Source organism: Pinus tabuliformis, chromosome 3_2 (genome assembly GCF_031772625.1).
Source record: "Pinus tabuliformis cultivar Carrire ecotype Pingquan chromosome 3_2, CPIR1, whole genome shotgun sequence".
In the NCBI taxonomy this organism is placed as follows: Eukaryota; Viridiplantae; Streptophyta; class Pinopsida; order Pinales; family Pinaceae; genus Pinus; species Pinus tabuliformis.
Window position 1 is genome coordinate 842,277,933 of NC_142302.1, and position 24,108 is coordinate 842,302,040.

Consider the following 24,108-nt stretch of genomic DNA (forward strand, 5'->3'; position numbering starts at 1 on the left):
GAATGAAAAGCTTCAATGTGGATACATAGTAGTACTGTCGATGAAATTTTTTACTATGAATGAAAGTCCTTCTGTGGAAGGAATGTTTCCTGTGCAATGAATATTGTGGCAGTCATTGTAGAGGAAGGGTCATGTGAGAAGAGAAAATAAGAAAAATAGTAGTTAGAGTGAGGTTTGTCACTCAAGTCAGGACTCCATGAAGAATCCTTACAATGGGAGCAACAATTATACTCATTGGTGAGTCTAGGGGTAGTAGAACCCCTGGCAGAGACTTGATAATATACAATACCAAAATGTAAAGTATAAAACTCTTAGACTCTATATTAACGACAATTTACAAATAAAAAAAACATTCTCTATATTTCTTATAATTTGGAAAACAAGTTTGAAGGTCTGTAAACCAAATTTTAACAAACTCGAGCGAGGCCCTCTTGCATACTCCATGACCTTATACAAATTCATAAAACTTAGGAACAAAATTGAATGCTGAATGCAACAATAAGAAAAGACTGAATAATATATTCATAAGAAATAATTGTAGACAAGTTGTTGCTAAACTAGGTTATTATTTAGATTCTAGTTAACCAAAAACTAGCATACTCCATGACCTTATACAAATTCATAAACTCAGGAACAAAATCGAATGTTGAATGCAATAATAAGCAAAAACTGAATAATATATTCATAAGAAATAATTGTAGACAAATCATTGCTAAACTAGGTTATTATTTAGATTCCAGTGAACCAAAAACCGACATGCTCAACAACCATATCCAGCAGAGAGAAGAAATTCATATATTAACAAAAAATAAACAATTACTTGAATTATAAGTAGTCCCTGTAGTAATTTAGGAAAAAATGAAGATAATACTATTAAATTACTCAGGCCCTAGGCCACTCTACATGAAATTCAAACAAGATTATACAGGACAACTGTATAGCTAGCTGAATTTCCTCATAATGAACAATTATTATAATTCATCCTAAAACAACACGTAGGGCCGTGAATGGCCAGAAGGAAATGGCTAGAAGGAAATTTTAGAAAAACCCAAGTAAAACTAATGAAGCTTTAAGAAACCGTAACCATTTGACATCTTGAACTTGCGTCTGGGGAACTTGGAAAATCGAGGCAGTAAAAGAATTTCATTTAGAACCTAGACAAGTGACATCAGATAGTCCTTTGAGAAAATTGAATAGTTTTAGCACCAAGGCTGCGAGGTATGTCTGACGCAAACAATTAATGAACAAAACCCTAAGTAATCTGCAACAAGAAATCAAGGGTTGGCATTATACCTTATCATAAATTTACTTGCAGAATAAGAATACATGTAGAAGTGAGTTTGCAACCCCGTTGTAGTTAGAAGATTCTGTACAGGACACAAAAAATCCCCTTAGGGTTGTCTCAACACTTAATATGCAAATGAAGAGAGTTAAATATCCAGTGCAAAGAAAAAAATTGATAACCCTCACCTGGAAGGTCGGCCTCTTTTACCGAGCAAATTAAACTTCTCAGCGAACAAGCACCTAGTTTCAAAACCCAATCACTAGGAGCTTCAACGCACCGGACAAGGGTGGGTTGGGGTATCACTGAGCCCAACTCTGCACTTGATGGAGATTAAATTATATGCAACAGGTATCAACTTTGGCTTAAAATAATTAACATTAAAATCAAAAGAACCTTGAGTGACAGAATAGGAAAATGAAAAAGACAGAAACACAGAAATTACTCACACCCGATCAACCTTCGACGCTGTGACAACCCATTGTGTAGCAGGTATGACGAAAACGAGTTGTAGAGCACGCTGGTGGAGGGAGGCGTGCAAATGAAGGCTATGCCTGGGGTAGAGGTTCGCTAGTTACCTCAACCGAATCCATAAACCTGATGGCCATTCGATTAAACACTACGACTGATGAATGGCGGATCTCTTGACAGCTGGCTTCACGACCGTCGAGGGAGGGAAGTACCGTTGTTCTCCAGAGAATTCCAGTTCAAAAATTAACCATTTTAAACACTCAGACTGATGAATTGCGAATCTCCCGCCAGCTGGCCTCACGATCATCGAAGGAGGTAACTAACGGTGTTGGACATTAACCATTTGAAGGTCATGATACACAGTTCCATTTCTTAAGAAATTGCAACGATGGTCGAGTCATAAATCAAGGGAGAACTTTGTAATAAATTAAAGCGAGAAACATTGAACCATAACAACTTTTGTCACTGCAACAAATTCACTATGATAACCATAAACATTGTAACATAGAAATAGAGCAACGGGCTACAGAATTAATATATGTTATAGCACTAAGCAGAATAAGGAATCAAATAATCAATGTATGAATAATCGCCAAATTTTGGATTTAAAACTCAGTATGGTGTAATGGTAAGACAATTATAATTAAGTGGGGAGACGGAGGGCCATTCCTATTTCCACCACAGTTTTTTAATTAATGTCCCCTGACATGCACGGGCTATAGGGAAATATAACGCCCCGGTCATGACTGGAGGAGGAAAAAAAACGGGGAGCCTTATATTTCCCTATCCCCCTATATTTCCCTATCGCCCCCACATGTCAGGGGCATTAATTAAAAAACTGTGGTGGAAATAGGAATGGCCCCGAGATAAATATTCAATATTAAATGTCAATTTAATAGATATAATTTTTTAATAGATTATAGTATTTTAAATAAAATAAAATAAAGTATTGGGGTTAGTGAGGTGTGTTATAGTTGGTGGTAGTATAATTGGCAAAAAAACATGTTAGTAATCCATTATGTGTGTAAGTAATCAAAATTTCAATCTAAAGCAAGGTAGAAATAATAATAATAATAATAATAATTTGAAATTAATTGTATTATTAATTTTTTTTATTAATTTATATAGTAAATATTAAATAATTTGTACAAATATATTTATTATATTTTATTATATAATTAACTTTATAGTATATTACAAAAGGCCAAGTTTAAGTGGAAATGACCTTTTTCATTATTATTTTTCTGATTAAAAACTTGAATTTAAATTGTTTAATCTACATAATTTAAGTGCGGGTTTGTATTGTTGGATTTCAAATTAAAGTGAAATGGTTTATTAAGGAAGATATATTTAATTATTTAAAATATGGTTAGGGTATCAAAATTTATAGAATATAACTATGTTAAAACAATAAACATGTAGTATAATCTTATTTATTTTTGAAATATCACAAAGATTATCTCTATTTTTCTCATAAAAAGTTTTATGATTATTTCAACTACTTTATCTTTAAAGAAATAAGTAGATATGGTAATTAATATTTGAAGAATTTGATTTATTTAATTTAATCCAAGTTAATGTTTAAATTGAGTATCTTTTAAAATAATTTATTCCAAAAGAAATTTTCATAAGAATGCTTCTAAAAACTTTATTTAATTAAAATTGAGAAAATATTCTAATTTTCATGTTCAATAAAATTTTCAATTGGATAAACATTTATTATAAAATTAATTTTTTCTTTCTACATAAATTTCATACTCAAATTGCTCACCGAGTGTAGAATAGACAATTATGGTGTGTACTATTAAGTTGCTCACTAATGTGAAGGTCGCTGGTTCTGTGGGAATAAATCTAGTGATGTTAAGGTTGGTGTGGCCGTGGTGCGATCCCTCGTTTATTTTGAAGGTTTAGATGCCCGTGAGTTGTGGTTTCTCAAGCTACTGGTCAAGCCTCATATAATCTATGATGAACTTAGACCACTTGATAAACAAAAAAAACCATACTCAAATTTCATAAATAAATAGAAGAGGGATAAAACATTGAGCTTCCTCCCTTCTCACAAAAGAGATAGAAATGAATTTACACATTGGTTACGCTAATTTTTTATTTATTCACTTATTCTAAGAAAAGAAAGGTAACTAGAAGTTGAAATAGAGGACATATTTGAGTTGAAATAACACACATGCACACAATTTTTTTTCCTGGGGAAAGCAATATGCTAAAAACCCCAATGTCTATTTGCATTTATATGATGAATAGAAATGTATTTCAATTGCTTTGCTCTACTGAGCACAACCTGCAAGTGAATAACCTGTCTCTCTTCTCACGGAGAAGCTCTGACCCAGACTTAGTAAATTTATACCTTTTCTTGAGCGCATATTTCCTTACGAAATTCCTTGAGAAATTAGGCCTCTATTATTTAGGATTTTTTACAAAATGGATTGCACAATTCCCAAGGTTGATCATCTGACTGCATGCAACAGCTATACACTCAAGGCTAGTCTAAAATTTATGTTACACTATCTTGAAATCTCCATCACAGCTGGGGAAATCGAATTCTCCATGCACTAGCTATTTTGGGTTGATTGATGAGTTAATTGGATGGTCAATGAGTTTGATTGAAGTCCCACTGCACAATTGGCCTTCCACTGGTTCCTCAAGCAGTTGGAACTAGTTTAAATGAAAACAACTTGAGATAACTAACTTTGATTACTACGAATTAGCAATCCTACATGCTTAACTGAACTCTAACTCCTCCAACCCGAATTTACTGAGTAAATTGGGTGACACAAGGCATGTTACACACGTTAACTACATCCATGTTGTCTGTTGATGTGGAAATTCAAATTTTCTCAATTTAATCAAGGAAAAATCAAATTGAGAATTTCTTGCTACATTTTTCAAGACTCCCTCTCTGCAAGAAAGGGATTATCAACCACCCCTATCCTTCACCTACGAAACTCAAACTTCCCTGTTCACAAAGCTTTTTTCAAAATGTCAACATCTTACTCCTTTGTCAGAATGGGGTGTAGCAACATCATCTGCCTCTAGACACAGTCTCATAAATGGTGATACTGGATATCTATATGATTGGATTGATCATGGAATACAGGATTCTCAGAGAGATTGATGCAACTTTGATTATCACAATTGGATCCATCACCTGACCAAATAGTCTAATAAGTATCTTTCTCATCCATATCACCTCACGTGTTGCTTGACTTTTAGCAATGTATTATGCTTATGTCTAGCTAAGCACCAGAGATCTTTGCTTCCTATCATACCAAGAAACAATTTCATACCCAACGTTGAAAATTCCACTCTATGTAATCTTCCGGTCTAATGGATTTCATGCCCAATCTGCATCTGTGAAGCCACAAAACTTCACTCCCTCTGCTCGTTTGTACCATAGTACAAACTGGGTAGTGCCTCTAAGGTACCGTAAAACATGCTTAGTTGCCTTCCAAAATAGTTTGGTTAACCTAACCATAGCTTGGCTTAGCTAGTTGACTGCACAACACAGATCTGGTCATGTGTCTATAAGATACATGAGTGGACCCACTAGCTACCGATAAATGGTAGCATCCACTTCTTCACCTGAAGTGGCATCCTCCTTCCTCTAGTTGTTCATTAGAGGTGTCTCCATGGGTTTACAACTGTCCATGTAGAATCCTTACAATATCTCATTTGTATACTTTCCTTGAGAGACAAACAATTCCCCATCACCTTGTCATACTTCCAACCTAAGAATGTAGTGTATCAGACCCATGTCCTTCATTTCAAATTCCTTTGCGAGGTCCTCCTTGTAAGATATGATCAAGTTCCCATCACTAGTTAAAATACAATTATCAACATATAAGACAATAATAAGCAATTTACCTTCTATCCAGATGTGATGAGGTTTACATTCGCTTCACTTATGGTGAACCCCAAACCGGTGAGATAACTATCGATATTAGTGTGCAAAGCATGAGGTGCTTGTTTGAGATCGTACAATGCTCACTTGAGTTTGCACACATGAGACTCTTGATCAAATGTCTCAAAACCTTTTTGTTACTCTATGTACACCTCCTCCTTAATAACCCCATTGAGAAATGTTGTTTTTACACCCATCTGGTGGATATTCCACCCCATTTGTGTAGCTAGACCAAGAATTGATCTAATGGATGAGTACCTTGCTACAAGAGAAAAGGTCTCTTCATAGTCAATTCCCTCAACTTGACAGTACCCCTTAGCCACAAATCTAGACTTATACTTCTCTATGTTTCCATTTGTTGTTTGCTTCACCTTGAAGATCCCTCTCAAACCCACTATTGATTTATATGATGGTCTTGGGACCTTTTCCCAAACACTGTTCTTTGCAATGGATTCGTATTCCTCCACAATTGCATCAACCCATACAGGTTTCTCTATTTCTTCCTCAAAATAGGATGACTCAATCTCTATAAGCTCAGTCATAAGAGCCATGTAGCCAGTGTACCTCTCAAGTGACCTCCTTTTCTTATGCAAATTTGAAGGATATCCCACATTCTCCCTTGCATCCTGCACAAGTCTATCAACTTCATTAGTTCATTCAACTTCCTTAGTTCATTTTCTATTGTCTTTGGAGGTTTTTCTTTAGTGAATGTCTCCACTCTCTCCTCCACAATTTTTGGTTGCTCTACAACTTCCCGAGGTTCCTCTTTTGGAGCTAAAATCTCATCTTTTGGTGGGATTTAAAGCTCCCTATCAAGAGACCACCACATAGCTTTCTCCTCATCAAAATTTACATCTCTTTGCAAAATTATCATTATGAGTGATGGAAAGTACACATGTTAGTTGTGGGGAGTTTCTGTGTAACCCACAAATACCGCCAATTCTGCGCTTGACTAAATCTTATTCCTTGATTCTTTGGAGAAATGGCAATAAACAGAGGCTCCAAAAATCTTGAAGTGCAACACATCTGGCTTTCTTCCCAAGAAAGCCTCCTCAGGTGTAATGATGCCAAGAATCTGATGAGGACTTTGGTTCTACAAATAGACTATTGTATTGCATTCCTTAACCCACAAGTGTAGAGGTAGGCCTCGGTTGTGAAACATCACCCTCATTTCTCCCAAAATGCTATGATTCTTTATCTCAACCACCCCATTCTAATGTGGTTTGTGGGATTTTATCAACTCTTGTCGAATGCCTTCTTTCACACATAAATTTTAAATTCATTCAACACATACTCACCTCCATTATTGCTCCTGAGAGCCTTCACCTTCTTATCGGTTTCTTTCTCAACCAATGCCTTGAATTCTACGAACTTGGAGAATGTCTCATCTTTCTTCTCCATGAAGAGATCCAACACTTATGTGAGAAGTTATCAATAAAAAGAACAAAATATTTGTGTCTAACAATGGAGGCTATCAATAAAGTTCCATAGACATCAAAGAGGATCCTTTCTTGGACTGCATGCACTTTGTTGTCTCGATCATGGAATGCAGATTTTATGTACTTCCCCAAGGTACATCCTTTGCATATATCCTATTTCTCACGTGCTCCTTTAGGGAGGCTAGTGGCTATTTGTTGTATAATATTCAAGGTGCCATGATGCAAATGGCCAAGTATTATGTGCTAAAGTTCACCTACATCGTATCCCTACACTTTCTCTTCCTTAGTACTTAATGTAACAAAATCTTCCAAATCTAACTTATATAGATTCTTCACACAAACCTCAATCTTCTTCACACGTCCAGTCGCTATGTGTCTCATGAATTTTTTTCCTTTGTTTAAGATCACATCATAACCACGGTCTTCCAAAACTATAACAGGGATGAGATTTTTATTTAGGCCTAGAACAAACATGACATCCCTGAGCCTGAGAGGGGAGCCTAACTCCCTTTGAAATTTGACTGTACCAATACCTGTCATGTTGTACCTTCCATCATCCCCTACATCGATGTGCATCTCGAGATATTTCTCCTCCAGGTCACTAAAAAATTCTCGACACCATGTCATGTGGAACAATGCACCTAAGTCCAAGTACCACACATTTTCCATCATTGTGTTGGACATGCATGCGATAAGGGTAACATCAAGGTTGAACTGTGAAACCAAGGTTTCACCAGCTGCTCCTCCTAAGCTATTCTTTCTTGCCTTTTTCTGTGGGCACTTTGTGGCGTAGTGCCCTTCTTCATGACAATGGAAGCATTTCATTTTTGATAAATATTTCTTCTTTCCCCCTTGGCTAGATTCAGGTTTGGTTTAAGATTTCTTCCCTTTTCCCTTCTTTCCCTTTCCAACCAATGCAAAGTTTTCTTCATCCTTGCCCTTGGATGAGGTCCCATATCTGGCATTCTCCCTTATTTCCTCCTATACCAAATCATATCATAAGTGTTCCCAATTCAGTAGTTTCTCCCTCCCGTTCACTTAATCTTGATAGCTATGCCAACTCTTTGGAAGGCCTAGAAGGGTTATGCTTACCAAGTGATCCTTTGAAACAATAACACCAACTCTTGCAACCTCATCGTGAACTTGTGTGAACCTCCTCAGATATTTTAAGATAAAGTCATTCTTCCACTTGTTGATGTTTAAAAGTTTATCCTTGAGCACCAAATTTTTGTGGTCACTACTATTCTAGAAAAGATTTGTCAATTCTTACCACATTGCATAGGGATCTTTTTCCCATGGATATTGTTAACAATGTGGTCCCATACTCCCTCCAAGATTATTCTCCACACCTTGGCTACAACTTTCTTCCACTGAGCAAGGTTTTGGGAATCTATTTCTGCTAGTTTTGTAACATCTCTCTCGATGTATTATAGTAATCCATTGTCATCGAGTACCTCCTCCATGCGATCCTTCCAGTCAATGAAATTAGAGTTTCCTTCCAAGGCATACTCTAGCCTCAGCGTGTTGAAGGTCATATTCTCAGCTCTAAAAAAGTCTCGCTAGACTAAACTACAAATTCAAACCTTTTGATTAACAAAGTCAAAATTCCTTCTCTAATGTGAATCCTTCTATGATATGATGTAGAAATTATGGCGTAGATTTGTAACTGCTCATGAAGTTTTTTCAAAATCATAAGACACAAACCGACTCTACTGCTCTACGGAAGTTAATTCATAATTTAGAACAAAAAATTCAGACATGCAATAAGAAATAAAACACATGCACATTGTTATCTCAAAATCAGACCCTGGAAGGCTGCTGACCAGGAAGACCTTAAGTAACTATTTCAAACCTACTTTAGGCTGAGGCTTAGCCTCCCCAACCTCAGAGGGCTCTCTCAAAGGATTAATGATTTGGATAATGAATAAGATGGCTAACTCTTATGAAACAAATGCAGAAATGTAAGTGGTGGAAACACGATTAGAAATTATCCATTGGGCTTATGGAGTCAAAATTGTTTCAGTATAACAATGATATCATCCTTACATAGAAGTCAGGGCATTTAGATTTCTACCATTCAGAACATACCAGAAACATATAGGACATCACAGTTTATAAATATGTGAAGGAAATTAGAGCACAATCAGTGATTTCTAAATAGTCACACATCTATACCACTGCAAATATTGAGGAGAGGACAATACACAACATTCTAAACAGTAAACTCCTTCTGATTCCTGAGAAGTAAAGCCAAGTCTTGTATTACTAAAACAAAGTCATATACATAGCACAATAGTTCCAATTCCTCTGAAATTTTCCAACCCTGAGTACATTGCTCTTTCTTCTATTTATAGAATTCTTTACATAGCTGAGATTCCTCCTCCAGCATGAGGGGAACTCGAATTCTGCTTATTATGACCCCTATTCAAACTTTAACTAACTATTAAATGCAACAAACTACTAACTAGAAGCTTTAGAAACCTAAGACAGTTAGTAGTCTAACTCCACATCATGCTGATAATTACAATCAAATATCGTTCTCTGACAAGTGATCTCCTTCAATTTAGCTGTGATGGATGTTCGAAGCTCCTTACTGGTCCTTAATGTCTTATCCCTTTACTACTGCTGAGAAGTATGAAATTGCCCCTGTTTTTATGCTTTTGGTTTCCTCAAAGATATTCGGAACCAATTAACCATGTTGATGTTCCTTAATTACCCAACAATCTATTGGAGTGCCACGTTCTTCATGTGCTGTAAGCCTTTCCCATATACATGAATGATGACACAAACTTTTCAAAGCTGATTGAAAAGTCATTTACAATACTAGCAGTGATCATTTGTATAACAAAAAGTTTAAAGTTATTATAACTTCCTCCCGCTTGTTTTGCTCTGGTTGATTGCTTGCACATTGTAAATGATCTTTTTCTGAGACTTCCTTTCAAAAATTTTCCCTCGGCCCCTCAAAATTGGTCAACTGAGTTTTAATTAGGCAGCTATAGTAGTTTCGTAGCATGCTACGAAACTGCTGTGCATTATGCATCACCTACAGTAGTTTCGTAGTGTGCTACGAAACTACTGTGTAATCACAAAACACAGTTTTAATAACAAAATCTGATTGTCTTGAGCTTTCTTTTCTTGAATTGTCTTTTTCATCTGCCCTGAAATTGTTGTGTGATTTCTTTTAGCTACGGATGTCCTTCACTCTGGTTTAGTTGTATCTTCAAATCCTAGATTTGCCTCTTCATAATTCTGGTTCTAGCTCTCAGCTTTGCATTGACTCTTCTGATGTATCTCGCCTCCTTTTTCTTGAAATCAACCTAGCTTTGGCCTATCAAATACAATTTCAACAAATAATGCTAAATAAAGCAAACTGAGATACATTGACCAATTGTAACCTCGCATTGCCGATATAATGGTAAGTGAAGATGACATAAGCTATAAGCTTTTGTTCATGAGAAGTTATGCGACTGTCAATCTCCTTACTTGGTATCTTCTCATCGTAGTTATCAACTACTACAGTATGTTTCTGAATTAACTTGTCCTACTTTTCTTTCTCTTTATGAATCAAGTCTTCTACCTTGGGCAAAATATGCAATGCTTGGGAGGAAGACTGCAAGAAATCAAGTATAGACTTCAACTCCTTCGTTGTATCTTTGTGAGGGGAAGGTAGTCAAATAGATCTGTAAAACACTTCCACACATTTGCATTCCCATATTTTCTTAAGCACTCGTCATAAAATCCATACACTTGAGTAATCTTCTTGTTTTCATGGTTTCCTCGTAGTATGGTAATTCTATCCCTGTAGCGCACTTTCAAAGCAACCAGCAATGACACGGTCTCAACAGAGTAGTATCCACGATCAACATAGTCGCCCATGAAGGGATAGTTGGTATCAAGAGCCTTGCCACCGATGCGAAAGAGCTCTATCAGATCATGGAACCAATGTAGCATCAGCTGCCTTCCGAACAACCTTGCAAGCTTGTACGTCTCCAGTCCGTGCAAGATCACGTAATGAGGTCTCAAGTTTTTCACTGACAGTTAAGCGCAAATTCATGACATTTTGTAGGTGTTGAATGGCATCTTGGACCTCTTCTCTCTGTAGTTTAGCAAGGTATGAAACTGATGACTTTGAAATTGAAAAATCGGAATGTGGATACAATATGCAAGCCAGAAAGAAGCAGAAGAAACCAGTGACCAACATCAGTGGCTCTGCTAGCATTGAAATGGTACTAAATTTGTAATAAACCTGAAAGAATACATTATGTTCAGGCACCACATTCTTCTGTTGGAATCGCGATTGTAGAAGTTTCCAATACCCTTCCATCCACACCGTTACAAACACGCACAATCTCAATTGAGTTTACCTTTGTGCCCCAAGGTTTACTGTGTCATCTGCACAACCATGTGCGCGATAATATCCTCCTGTAGTTCGCTCAAATTCATCCCCATGCATAAACACAAACATAATTATGATTGTGATTATGTGGCTTCTTTTGAAACTTGCAATCTGTACCACGACACCTAATGACCTAATGATGAGGATAAGCGGTCGAATTGACAGGCAAAGGGTATGAGCTGATAAATGGTGATGTAGAAAGATAACGGATTTTGATAAATTTGACAGCTGGATAAGATTTGCTATGGATCAGCACGAATCCCTGATTTCGTAGCACATAAGAACTTTGAAAAAAGATTGACATATGGAGCTTAGGTGTGATGTTACACCAATGATGGATAAAAACAGAGTGTTGACCTTTGTTTAAACATACTGACAAGATTCTTAACAAGACTCCTATGACTTAGATACTAAGCAAATTTGAAAGAAAACTAAACCCAGACTAACACCAAATCTTTACAATCAAAATGATGTGAACAATTTAGAAATTGTCTCTTAGGTGATAATAGGTGGCTCCACTTGGGATAGTGTGCTCTTGTAGTACGCTAAGAACTCGCAGGTCCAGTGCTTTATCCTCTTATGACAAACGGACAATTGCTTGACAAACATCCCCTTCAAGATTCTTGGCCCTTCACCTCGGGCTTAAGCTTGATGATCACTATAGGAGAAAGAAATCTACATCTACTGAAAAATTCTCAGTCAACCTACCCTGAGCTTATTTGCACATTCCTACCTACCCTATTAGCTGCAATCTCCACCTGTAGCTCAAGGAACATGAAACTTCCAATGAAGCCAGTCGTCGATCTGATCTGATACTTGAATCTCTTAACTATGCTTGAAGAAAAAATAAACCAGATACTGAAATAACCAAGGCAGCATGAGGTGTAACAGTTCTTCAAGAAGAAAATATAACTGGAAGCCTGAACAATAAATCTTTTCCATGTAGTCAGCTATAGGATCAAAAAACACATGGTGAGTTTGATGTTTCTTGTGATATTCTGCAGCTTTAGACAACTCACCAATACTTTGATCATCTGCATAAGGCTTCAGCTGTGTGCTCTCAAACTGATCCTCAAATTGATTTTCAAAAATAATGTGTTCTTCCTCAATCTCAGAAGAGAAAGGAAGCAACACCATCTCTTTGTATTCTGCCATAGAAAGCTTTTGAAAAGTATGATCATGATCATGAAGACTATATGATTGAATTTGACCTTGTAAACCTTCAATGTCTTTCTCAATGTTCTTAGCAACTTCATCCAAAAATTTCATCTTATCTTCTGTCTTGCACTCAAATGATTTTAGATAAGAAGACAAGGACAAAGAAAAATTTTCATCTATTTCTTCATTAATATGATCATCATTCCATTGTTTGAAACCTTGAATTGAAGGAGACTTTGCCACCAAATCTAATCTATCTATCCATTCCTCCAAAAACATAAACCAAAAGTCTGCAAATGACTTAATAGATTTGGCAGGAAAGCTTTCAATCCACTGTTTACATTTCCCTTGAAATGAATCATAGAACAACATAATGCAAACATCCTCATGTTTGACTCTAAGAAGCTCAGTAAAATCTCAGAAATTTGATATATGCTTCAAAGTTAAACTCAAATCTTCTCCATTGAATTTTGGACCATTCCTTAGAACATATGTATCCTTAGGAAAATGATTTGGGAAACCATGAATTCCTGAAAAATTTATGCATGCATACCTTGAAGTAAGAATGGTAGCATCTGAGTTCTTCATAACTCCAGTGGAATCATCATGAATCTATGAATTTCAAATTCTTCAACAATGGAGTCGCCAAGGTAGTTTTGCAACCTCAAAAATATTTCTGAGCTCCTGCTACCTTAAGAAGTTCAGTCTCTTGATTTTGGGAATGAATAATCTTCACGCTCCCGGCAGACGCACCAAAATGTTATCTCAAAATCAGACCCTGGAAGGCTGCTGACCAGGAAGACCTTAAGTAACTATTTCAAACCTACTTTAGGCTGAGGCTTAGCCTCCCCAACCTGAGAGGGCTCTCTCAAAGGATTAATGATTTGGATAATGAATAAGATGGCTAACTCTTATGAAACAAATGCAGAAATGTAAGTGGTGGAAACACAATTAGAAAGTATCCATTGGGCTTATGGAGTCAAAATCGTTTTAGTATAACAATGATATCAACCTTACATAGAAGTCAGGGCATTTAGATTTCTACCATTCAGAACATACTAGAAACATATATGACATCACAGTTTATAAATATGTGATCCAGGTGGATATTGGTGGCCACCTGCCAGGTCCACCTGGACCACCACCATTGTCTTTCTCAGCATTTTCAGTTTCCTTAATTGTAGCACAGTTTACTATTTTTAGCAGTTTTTCGGGTCCTAAACTTCCGGAGCCGTTTTGAGGCCCTAAACGACGTTTTTTTGGAATTCTGGGGCGATCGAGCCCTATGTTGCCTCCCAAAGTGGTAGTACTCGGATAGATCTTTCTAACGAGCTATCGTACGCGTCAAACGGAGATCGTATGCCAAAGTTACGACCCCGGGAAATTGATGTACCAATTTACCCAAACGGGGCCCACAATTTGGCGTTTCATCTTCTAGGGTTAGGTTTCGGTATGTGAAGGGTTTTCCATTGTTTCTCAACAATAAATAGGCCTTCGAGCCTCATTGTAATACAGTTCAGAACAGTTCAGAGGCATGTAGCCATCACATCTCTTCTCAGAGATAAGCTACCATCGCCCTAGCTAGTTTATTGCCATTTCTATTTGTAAGCATATGTCAGTATTTTCCATTAATGAAATGAAGTATTATTTCCGCTGCATCTTTGTGTATATGGTTATCTCTGTAATTTGTTGCGTTCCTGTTTAAATCTGGATCAATATGTGAAGGAAATTAGAGGACAATCAGTGATTTCTAAGTAATCACACATCTATACCACTGCAAATATTAAGAAGAGGACAATACACAACATTCTGAACACTAAACTCCTTCTGATTCTTGAGAAGTAAAGCCAAGTCTTGTATTACTAAAACAGAGTCATATACATAGCACAATAGTTCCAATTCCTCTGAAATTTTCCAACCCTGAGTACATTGCTCTTTCTTCTATTTATAGAATTGTTTACATAGCTGAGATTCCTCCTCCAGCATGAGGGGAACTCGAATTCTGCTTATTATGACCCCTATTCAAACTTTAACTAACTATTAAATGCAACAAACTGCTAACTAGAAGCTTTAGAAACCTAAGACAATTAGGAGTCTAACTCCACATCATGCTGATAATTACAATCAAATCTCGTTCTCTGACAAGTGGTCTCCTTAAATTTAGCTGTGATGGATGTTCGAAGCTCCTTACTGGTCCTTAATGTCTTATCCCTTTACTGCCGCTGAGAAGTAGGAAACTGCCCCTGTTTTTATGGTTTTGGTTTCCTCAAAGATATTCAGAACCAATTAACCATGTTGATCTTCTCTAATTACCCAACAATCTATTGGAGTGCCACGTTCTTCATGTGTTGTAAGCCTTTCCCATATACATGTATGATAACAAAAACTTTTCAAAGCTAATTGAAAATTCATTTACAATACTAGCGGTGACCATTTGTATAACAAAAAGTTTAAAGTTATTATAACTTCCTCCCGCTTGTTTTGCTCTGGTTGATTGCTTGCACATTGTAAATGATCTTTTTCTGGCACTTCCTTTCAAAAAATTTCCCTCGGCCCCTCAAAATTGGTCAACTAAGTTTTAACTAGGCAGCTACAGCAGTTTCGTAGCGTGCTACGAAACTGCTAGGCATTATGCATCACCTAAAGCAGTTTTGTAGCGCGCTACGAAACTACTATGTAATCACAAAACACAATTTTAATACCAAAATCTGACTATCTTGAGATTTCTTTTCTTGAATTGTCTTTTTCATCTGCCCTGAAATTGTTGTGTGATTTATTTTAGCTATGGATGTCCTTCACTCTAGTTTAGTTGTATCTTCAAATCCTAGATTTGCCTCTTCATAATTCTTGTTCCAGCTCTTAGCTTTGCATTGACTCTTCTGATGTATCTCGCCTCCTTTTTCTTGAAATCAACCTAGCTTTGGCCTATTAAATATAGTTTCAACAAATAATGCTAAATAAAGCAAATTGAGATACATTGACCAACTGTAACCTCACATTGTCGATATAATGGTAAGTGAAGATGACATAAGCTATAAGCTTTTGTTCATGAGAAGCTATGCGACTGTCAATCTCCTTACTTGGTATCTTCTCATCGTAGCTATCAACTACTACAGTATGTTTCTGAATTAACTTGTCCTGCTTTTCCTTCTCTTTATGAGGCAAAATATGCAATGCTTGGGAGGAAGACTGCAAGAAATCAAGTATAGACTTCAACTCCTTCGCAGTATCTTTGTCAGGGGAAGGTAGTCAAACAGATCTGTAAAACACTTCCACACATTTGCATTCCCATATTTTCTTAAGCACTCGTCATAAAATCCATACACTTGAGTAATCTGCCTGCTTTCATGGTTTCCTCGTAGTCTGGTAATTCTATTCCTATAACGCACGTTCAAAGCAACTAACAACGACACGATCTCAACAGAGTAGTATCCACAATCAACATAGTCGCACATGAAGGGATAGTTGGTATCAAGATCCTTGCCACTGATGCGAAAGAGCTCTATCAGATCATGGAACCAATGTAGCATCAGCTTCCTTCCGAACAGCCTTGTAAGCTTGTATGTCTCCAGTCCGTGCAAGATCACGCAATGAGGTCTCAATTTTTTCACTAACAGTTAAGCACAGATTCATGACATTTTGTAGGCGCTGAATGGCATCTTGGACCTCTTCTCGCTGTAGTTTAGAAAGGTATGAAACTAATGACTTTGAAATTGAAAAATCGGAATGTGGATACAATATGCAAGCCAGAAAGAAGCAGAAGAAACTGGTGACCAACATCCATGGCTCTACTAGCATTGAAATGGTACTAAATTTATAATAAACCTGAAAGAATACATTATGTTCAGGCACCACATTCTTCTGTTGGAATTCCGATTGTAGCAGTTTCCAATACCCTTCCATCCACACTGTTACAGACATGCATAATCTCAATTGAACTTACCTTTATGCCCCAAGGTTTATTGTGTCATCTCGACGACCATGTGCTCGATAATATCCTCCTGTAGTTCTCTCAAATTCATCCCCATCCATAAACACAAACATAATTATGACTGTGATTACTTGGCTTCTTTTGAAACTTGCAATCTGAGCGTACCACGACACCTAATGACCTAATGATGAGGATAAGCGGTCGAATTGACAGGCAAAGGGTATGAGCTGATAAATGGTGATGTAGAAAGATAACAGATTTTGATAAATTTGACAGCTGGATAAGATTTGCTATGGATCAACACGAATACCTGATTTCGTAGCGCATAAGAACTTTGAAAAAGGATTGCCATATGGAGCTTAGGTGTGATGTTAGACCAATGATGGATAAAAACAGAGTGTTGACCTTTATTTAAACATACCGACAAGATTCTTAACAAGACTCCTATGACTTAGATCCTAAGCAAATTTGAAAGAAAACTAAACCCGGACTAACACCAAATCTTTACAATCAAAATGATGTGAACAATTTAGAAATTGTTTCTTAGGTGATAACACACACAATATTTTTCTAGGGGAAAGCAATCTGCTAAAAACTCCATTGCCTTCTTGCATCAGTCTGATGAATATAGATGTATTAAAATTGCCTTGCTCAACTGTGCATAACCTATAAGTGAATAACCTATCTCTTTGCTCACTAAGAAGCCCAAACCAAAACTTCATCAATTTCTGCCTCTACTTGAGCCCCTATTTCCTTATGCAATTCCTTGAGAAAGCAGGCCCCTGTTATTTAGGATTTTTTCCAAAATGTATTGCGCAATTCCTAAGGTTGATCATCTGACTGCATGCAACACCTATACGGTCAAGACTAGTCTACAACTAATGTTACACTGCCTTGAAATCTCCACCATAATCAGGGAACTTGAATTCTTTGCATGCATTAGCTATTTTGGGCTGATTGATCAGTTAACTAGATGATCACTGCATTTAACTAAGGTCCCACTGCACTACTAGCCTTCCACTAGTTCCTCCAACAATTAGAACTAGTTTAATTGAAAACAACTTGAGATAATTGACTTTGATTACTATAAATTAGCAATCACACATGCTTAATTGAACTCTAACTCGTCCAACTCAAATTTATTGAGTAAAATGGGTGACACAAGCCTTGTCATACAAGTTAATTTCATCGAAGTTGTCTGCTGATGTGGAAATTCATTTTTTTCTCAATTTAATCAAGGCAAAATCAAATTGAGAATTTCTTACTGCATTTTTTAACAATCCTTCAGGTGAATCTAACCCATGTTTCCAATCCGGCACAACAACATGCTAATAACAACAACCAACCGACATAAGTAGCATTCAAAATAAATAAAAAAATCAAAAAACACATATCAAATCACAATTGATGGAGACCCCAAAAATTACTCCAATTACGTTACCACCTATCCACGTTCATCGAAAGTGCCTCCATTGTTCCTCTCATGACACACACCTCTGTTGTCAGCCTCCAATGCCCTAAATCCCATTAGTTGTTGTCACCCTCGATCCCTCTACTTCCTGAGGAACCCATCAATAGTGTAAAGACGAACCCCTAATCCTTTACCTTTTTTAGTAGTGTGTCATATTGAAAATTTTAAGACAAAAGATTTATTTTGTCTTAAAAAATTGTCTTAAAATTCCCCTCTGTGTAGTAGTGTCAAATGCAATGACATACAAGTTGTGTATAATCATATCAACAAAGATCGAAGGACAAAAGAGTAATTAATGTCTCGGAAATATTGCTAGGGAAAGTTTTCACGTTCTTCAAATTCGGATACCCCACAAAACAAAGAGCCCAACAAGTCATTGTCTTTATATAAGATAACGTGAATGGAAAGTGAAAGAGTAGTGTTGGTATTGGCATGATATAGTAGTAGCCCGCAAGATCGAGGACTTAGGGTGCACTGTCAAAGTCAATTTTGTAGTTGTTAAGTAATATTTTCTTAAATTGATATGTTTTTGTCTTAATTGTTAATTGTCTTAAATGAGTTTCATCTAAAGTGGCAATTGTCCTAAATATAAAGTTGTCTTAAAATATTTTTGTTTGAAACTGTTTTTGTCTTAAATATAAAGTTTTGTCTTAAAATAAAGTTTTTCCTTAAAATATTTTTATCTCAAACTGTTTTTGTCTTGTCTTAAAATATTTTTGTCTTAAACTATTTTTTTCTTAAATTTAAAATTTTGTCTTAAAATATATTTGCCTTAAGTTGTTTTTGTGTTAAATATAAAGTTTTGTCTTAAAATATTTTTGTCTCAAATTGTTTTTGTCTTAAATTTTATATTTAAGACAATTCAATTGGTATTAAATTTTAATGTAAAATAATTAAAATAAAAAGTGAATTTTTAAGACAAAATTTCTTTTGTCTTAAAAAGATGTCTTAAAAGTTCCCTTGGTGTACTAGTGAAATTATAATATAAAATAATATTATTATTTTATACATGTGATATGTAAACATTAAAATGGAAAAAGATCGTTAATTATATATTAACATTTTTGACTCAATTTTGTGAAGCCTGTTGGGATTCCAAGAAACTCTCCTAGGTTGTAGTTCGGAGATGCCTGGTAACATATAAATTCAACTATTGTTGCAGGTTTAATGGAAGGAATGATGGTTTGTTCAAGCCAGATAACCACTCCCACTTTGTTTCACACCACACATGTGTGAACACCCTCAGACTACAAGGCTTTAGACCACCAAATAGTCACAATTTTAGATATTAGGTGAATATGGAGAATACTAACCACTCCAGCAGATGCACAAGACCATGTGATGGCTGGCTGCAACTAGTCAAGAAACCTGTAAATCTAATCTAATAATGCAAAGACAGGATGACAACTCTCCTGCATTAGATAGAAAGAAACCTGGGTAACCTATTCAATGATGCATACAAGATTCTAGCACATAGATAAGATGACAGTTATCTGGTGCTAAACATTAAGAAATCAAGAATACAACATGTCAGGCATAGGCTTAGAACAGAGGAAAATGGAAAGTGAGTAGTTAACGGAAAAAGAAGCTTGTATTAGCGGAAAATGAAGACGAGACACTGTGAGTGACAAAATGTTTACAGTCTCGAGAAGTTGAACCTTACATCACATGCCAACCTTGATTACATCTTACTTCTGGGTATTTATAGATTTACATTACAAGGGGAGTTGGCTGTTTAGGTGTGGAGGAGTCATAATTGACCATCAACCACATTTAACTGCTTGATGGAGTCTCTAAACGTGCTTGCTTGCTTCAGTGGATGAATCCAATCTGTTCGGGTGCTCTGCTGTCCTCTTAGGTAGTTGGAGTGCTCGTACCAGTGGAGTCCATGATTGATAAATTCAGTTACAGGGTCGTGCTTGTCCTTTTCTTACTTGGCCATGCTGTCTGTTAAATATGGTTGTTGGGGAATGACTGTGACTGGTACTGGCAGAGTTGGTCATCGCCTTCTTTGGGCAACAGAGTGGTCAAGGACATGGAATGCATGGGCAAATGGACAATCGAGATCAGAGAGAAGGATGACCATCGGATCGGGAGAATGGACAACAGAGGTGGCTCAATAGAGTCTGTCAGACGAGGTGGGAGCGGGGTGAATTGGGGCTGTCAGATCTTCAACAGACAAATTGAACGGTCATCGGGAAATGGAGTCATGTGAGCGTTTAATGGGCAGGGCGGATTGGTCGGTGATAAATGGTTTTTATCGCACTGATTTCTGGCACTAAGCGGTAAAAGCTCGAGGTTGCGTGATTCCATTCAACGATCAACATGTAGCAGCGGATGAGAGAGAAAAACCGCTCTCATCGCATGCTAACGTACGATCATATTGCTGGCGTGATGAGAGAGAAGGCCATCGGATCTTTACGGAGATGATTTGACGGTGGGGAATGATCAAGCCGGTTACTTTATCGGGCGCGACGAGAGCCGTTGGATTGGCGGGGACTGATCAATGGTGGGGATTCAGCGAGAGGTTTATGAGTGTGCGAGGTCATATGGGTGTGGTTCTATAGTGGGTTTGGGCTTTGCGCTTGGGGCTAAGGCCAAAGGGGTTAATCTATCAGGTTTAGGAGAAAAATGGAGGAATGGAGGTGGTGGAGAGGAAGTGGGATAGAAGGAAAAGGGAAAAATGACCAAATGTAAGCCTTCTTATGGACACAACCCAACAGACCATGCTTCTTTCTAACATTAGAAAGTAAGAGCTACATAGCAGAGCTAATAAAGCAAATAAAGTGACATATGATCATTGACCACTCACTTCAAAGTTTTTTTTATGATGTGGTATACCAAACATATTAAATTCCTCCATCTCATCAAAAACTAATGTCTTCATATAAATTATGGTTGGGTAGATAGGCATGTATCCATGATAATCATCAAAATACTCACCCAATGATATATCTCACATTCTTACGATGAAGATTCTTAACTTCCAAAATGTTTTTGTTATAATATCACGGGCAAACACCATGGCTTATGAATACCACATGCCCAATATGACAAGTGATATAACTTTTCCTTCAATTAATTAATTTGAGACAAACTAATGAAATCACCATAACTAAATTGGAGATAAAATTCAACCCTTGAGTTGTGAATACTACTATAAATATTTTGTACTTCGTCGAACCAACAATGTTGAACATAATACAATGATTAATTTACCTATTCAAAGTTAATGTAACTTTATCATATTTAAATGTGATTTGGAGTAAATATTAGTCCTACTTGCTCAAACTTTTAGTCATTAACTTATTATTATTATTAATTAAAAAAGAGAGTCTTAGAAGAGTCTAAGGCAGTTCTTGGTATGTTTTGAGTCATTGATGAATGTAATGGGTTTGTGAAAGCTAAGAGCGATGGGAATTAGCATAGGAAAGAGGCTTTGCAGCTGTGTGCATAGAGGCCTAGGGTAGAAGTCCATAACTGAGTGCGCGGACCCCTGCAGCTGTGTGGGCAGGGCAGTTACAGTCTGTAGAGAAGATCTGAAGCATCAATAAAGAGAGTTATTCTGGAATTATCTATGTATGATCTATTTTACTTATATTATAAATGCATGTGAATATGTTATGATGAATACTGGGTTTATGTCTTAATGTTGTATTGATGCGCGAATCCATATGTTTTGCTTTGTCATATGAATGCAAGTAAGAATATCTATTTACGCGAAGATCATCTTAATGCATGTTGAAATTATCAGATACTTAAGCTAATCTGGGTAGACATAGAAGAAAGAGTAATTGTAGAGGCACGTAAGTGTCTGATTCACCTATTTAGGGTATGTAAGGGATTATCGTAGACATTCGTGAAGGTCTAGAGGGCGACTTAGAGAAGTATATCGATATGCCCTAAAAGGCTTATCGACCTGCGCGAAGGAAGGTTTAGGGTATAAAAAGACATCACTACCATCTCTGGGTGTGGAAACTTGGTTTCTGCATCCCCCCATACTACTTCGGGTGAGACTTCAGTCTGCATTCCATTGATTGATGCTGAAAGGGCGAGTAGTGTAGGGATTTGCTTGCCCGATTAACGTTGAACCTAGGTCAGGGCCCATCAAGCCAACACATGCAACCTCCACCTGTTAAAAGTAGATCCCTAAATCAAGGGATGCCTTTGCATAATGCCTTGGGAGAAGCAACCCATGCATGACAATTGGTTTTTCTTGGTCCTAGAGGGAACTAGTCAACTATACTACACATGCAAGAGGCTGCTCAACTGTTGGGAGAAAATGCACATTTCTAGAAGGGAGTTGGGATAGCTGCCCAAAAGATTTGTGCAATTTATGGGCAGAGCAACTGACTACTACCCAAGATTGTACAATTCCTGGGATGAGCAGCCTTGTTGGGAGGAATTGCACAATTTTCTAGATGAAGCCTGACTAGAAGAATTGTGCAACTCTGGAGCCCAGTAAGCTGCCAAACAAAATTGCGCAATTTCTAGAGGGAAGGCTTGTTTCCCTCTAGAATTGCACAATTTCTTAAGGGAGCTACTTAGCCTACAACTAGACTAAGTTTGAAGGAACAACCTATATGGGGAATGCAACAAGCTCTGATGGATAGGCTGTCATTCTGCAAGAAAATCACTGAAGCTTGTGTATTTGACGAAGCAATACATGCTTCTATGAAAGATTTGTAGGGAGGCTCCAAAATGAAGCTAAGGAAAAAATTTGGAGGGTGGTTGTAGTTGCTTCAACACTTGGTGACACAGTAGTAGAACTCCAGCTCTCTGAATGGACCATGTTCATGAATGGAAAGTCTAATACCTCTGCAAGTATTATTCAGTTCTTAATTCGTCTTGGATTCCACACTTGCTTGATTGTAAGATGTAGCATCTTACAATCTCTTGGTTGATTTGAGCACATTCCAAGCCAAGTCAACACAGTTGTTTCGATTGGGGTTGAGGGGTATAGTGGTGCAGTATAGTCGTTAGAATCTTAGTTTCATCTCTTGGTGTTGCTCCGCTACCAGCAGGCCTGGATAGTACCCTGTTGGAGTCACATGGGAACATGAGCATGGCTCTGCTACCAACGAACCTAGTCAGTACCCTAGTGGAGTTACTTGCATCACCTCTCTGCACAAGAAGCTTTTCTCTTCTTTTGCCTTATTCATTTTCATTTTTTTCAAACGTTTTCACTTTTTCATTTTGCATTTTTTCATAACTATGCATAACACTTATTCATTTCAGAGGCAGAAGAGGAATCTCAACTTATTGAGAGAAGAAGAGGTTTTTCCTGTAGAGAAGTAATTTATTATACCTCTGATGTTCCTGTTAAGGTTTTCCCCCTCACCTTACTCTACTTGAATGGGCTGACAAGGGTTAACCCAAAAACAACCAACTAGAGTAGGTGATACTAGTTTGTGCGCAAGCGTAGTGTTTTCACCAAGGTTTACCTCGAACAATACATATTTTCCATTGATGTATCATGGACTGAAGACAACAAGTTCTTACATAAGAGAGCACACAACAGATAACCAAATGTTGATAGTTGTACAAGTCCTCTTGTACTTTAACCAGCTTGTTTCAAGAATCATACATGGTTTCATGCAAAACTAACCTTCAAACAAAACAAGAAAATAAACCACAAAGCAAATAAGAAGCATAAGCAAAAGTGAAAGAAAAACGAGTAAGCAAAAAATAAATCAAGCAAACAATCCAAAAAATCAAGTAAGAAAACATACTTAAAGAGAACACTACATCTACTCCTAAACTAATGGTGCATGGGCCATAAAACGTGAAGTGATACTTCCAATGCAGCCATAGCTGCATTGGTTGACCCATGTTGGTGAAGGTATGGTTCATGAATAAGACAGTTGTGTGAACCAACAAGAAAGAAAGATGTAATAGTGAAAACAAACACACTTCGAGTTTTAAAACGTCTAGAGAAAAAAAATGAGGTAAAGTGCATGACATGCACTTTGTGGGCTTCCCATGGTGCTGTGTTATACCACATGTAGATGTTGAGTTTATGAATTCTCTTGACTATGACATGC

General features: G+C 37.0%; 1 long non-coding RNA gene and 1 pseudogene across 1 annotated transcript; both read right to left on the reverse strand.

The window, feature by feature from the left end:
• Positions 1-785: 785 nt before the first annotated feature.
• Positions 786-2,103, reverse strand: LOC149183290 (uncharacterized). The gene is made up of 4 exons (XR_016257692.1): positions 1,732-2,103; positions 1,471-1,599; positions 1,294-1,367; positions 786-1,154 (listed from the first exon to the last, which is right to left on the reverse strand). It is a non-coding gene; the product is annotated as an uncharacterized LOC149183290 (long non-coding RNA).
• Positions 2,104-11,039: 8,936 nt separating this feature from the next.
• On the reverse strand, positions 11,040-11,432 carry LOC149183291 (dolichyl-diphosphooligosaccharide--protein glycosyltransferase subunit 1A pseudogene; annotated as a pseudogene).
• Positions 11,433-24,108: the final 12,676 nt, after the last annotated feature.